Raw genomic sequence first — 2500 nt, forward strand, 5'->3', positions numbered from 1 at the left:
GCATCTTAATCCTTTAATCTCGCCCGGGAGAGGTCAACACAGGGTGTAGAGCCGCTTGCAACTCCTTCTATTCAACCTGTCTACTATATATTTGGCAAGGGAGCAGAACATTTGACCGAACATTTGTGACATCCTATATAGGCTACCCGCTGGATGTGTCCTGGTAGGTAATAAATGTTCCGGATCTTGTGTTCTCCACGCGGATTAACTCCATTTTAGTGAATGTCACCCGGATAGGCAATGCACTTTTGCATAAAGAGGATTGCATTCTCCGGTTTCCCAGAATTAGCAGGTCACGCCTCAGCGCAATTAATTACGTCTCTGAGACATTCATTCAAGTGATTTTCCCGGCCCGAAATTGGCTGTCTGCAAAAGCTGCCGCGTGGACTAATGTGCTTTGTGAAATCAAACCTGCCCTCTCCTCTGTCTATTCCTAGAGGCGAGTTAACGCCGCGGCCAGTCAAGGCGAGCGCTCCGTCGCGGAGACAACCCAATTCCACTCAGACCAAGCGAAATGAATTTCACCAGTCACACTCAAGCGGTGCAGTGACCTGACAGCCGAGAAATCAAGACCTATCTGTTCACACACATGTCAAAGAATGATGGGAAAGGGGGGAAGCAGTGCGAATAAGAGACAAAGAACTACAGTACTATAGTTTTTTATATATAGGCCACGAAAGCAAGCTAATCTGCTAAACAGCTAATCTGCTATCCATTCACATCAAATCAGCATGATGTCCCATCTTTTCAATAAAAGTTTAGGCAAACATGACTATAGGAGACGAATTTGCCCTGAGGCACACTGGCTGTATTAGCGGATAGATTGCATTAATGCAGCCTTGGGTCCCTGCCATGAGTCCAGCTAATAGAACGTTGAACAACACTGAGGCCAATGGCGAGAAAAGGCTTATTCCAAATGACAGGTGCCACCCTAATCTAAACAGTGACGAACTGCATTGTGTCTGAGCTTTGGGCTGTCCTGGTTTCATTACTGTCTTCTGCCGAGTGTTAATGCCGTTACTTGAAATATGTCCTGGTCTATATTGTCGGTAACCACATCAAATAGACTCATTCGGCTCTGAGCACCCTAAATACCCAGGATACCCAAAACGCCACACTCATCATATTAATGGACTCTTCAGGGATACAATGAAATACCATAACCTTGGAATTTACCAATTAACACTTGAAAGTCTATTAGCGCTTCTCAAATACAGATGAAAACATTCCATTCCCTTTGAGACAGGCTTGGCCGTTACTCTGCAGCATTTCATTAGGTTCAATGGCTGTGTCCTTTCACCACTAGGACGAGAACAAGAGAATAGCAAACAAGCTGTGAGAATATATGGCTCACGGAACCATCCTATCAGATCCAGAGAGTCTGCCTGAAGGACACTTGCAGCCTAGAAAAGTAAAAACACACTAATGACTGCACCACATCATAGGCTGGTGTTACATGAATGTTATTTTCGTGCATCCTTTTTAACCCTTTGAACTTAATTATTTTTTCTCTCACTCCCCTTTCTGCTTCTTGAAGGTCCTGGCTGTTTTTGCTCTGTTTATTTAAACTGGTGGACCAGTCGTTGTGGGCTAGGCCAGCTGTCGACCTCCATTTATCCCACACTCTTTTTCTCCGGTTGTGTGTGCCTGCTGTCCTCATTCAGAGAGGTGGATCTCCTTCTGCTAGAGGCCTTGTGTGAATGGCCGACTGTCTTTCGTACCCATAACCTCTTTTCTCATCATCTGTTTCTATTACACACACACACACACACACACATATACACATATACATACAGAGAGAGAAAAACTCAGTTTCTCTCCATCATATACACTCTCATTTTCCCTTCCATGCAGATAGACACACACAGAGAGACAGAGATACACCCATTCACACAACCACAATGTCTCTATGCCATAGTTTCTGCATGATTTTCTCACAACTGCCTCTTTGATGAGTGTGTGAGCACACACAGACAGACACACACACAAACACATCCCCCCCTTGCCCACTGTACCTTCTCCCAGTGCACAGCTGGGCAGAGAGTACATGGGCACATGGGCTAGTGCCTGAGGGGATGACTACTGCAGTGGCACCACACACACACACACACACACACACACACACAATGCATCCATTCCAGCCACTCAACATTCTCCTGTTCTCCCCTCCCCCAGTCTATTTTTGTCTCCTCACTAAAGTGATGTGATATAAAAAGAAAAAAAGTTCAATTGTATAGAACACAAGGGTCTTAAAAAGGAACCATTCTTTGAGGCTAGCAGCGGGACCACAATCCCCGAATGCGGTGCATAACATCTCTGTGAGAGAGCTGACCCATTTAGCGTGTCAGAAGAATACTAAACACGCCATTGCACTGACTGCTAATGCTGCCACTATGTACAGTAGACAATGAAGCTAACTTTTTTTCTTCTTCATGTAGTGGCTCAAGGTGTTGTTCTCCTTGAGAAAATTGAATGTGCTCTCGATCAGATAGTGATTTGC

At 45.0% G+C, this 2500-nt stretch overlaps 1 protein-coding gene across 1 annotated transcript in view; it reads left to right on the top strand.

Moving 5' to 3' along the window:
* The window catches only part of b3gat2 (beta-1,3-glucuronyltransferase 2 (glucuronosyltransferase S)), a 20584-nt gene that overhangs the window by 1703 nt on the left and 16381 nt on the right, over nt 1-2500 (top strand). The window lies entirely within an intron of this gene.

Source organism: Alosa sapidissima, chromosome 16 (genome assembly GCF_018492685.1).
Source record: "Alosa sapidissima isolate fAloSap1 chromosome 16, fAloSap1.pri, whole genome shotgun sequence".
Classification (NCBI taxonomy): domain Eukaryota; kingdom Metazoa; phylum Chordata; class Actinopteri; order Clupeiformes; family Clupeidae; genus Alosa; species Alosa sapidissima.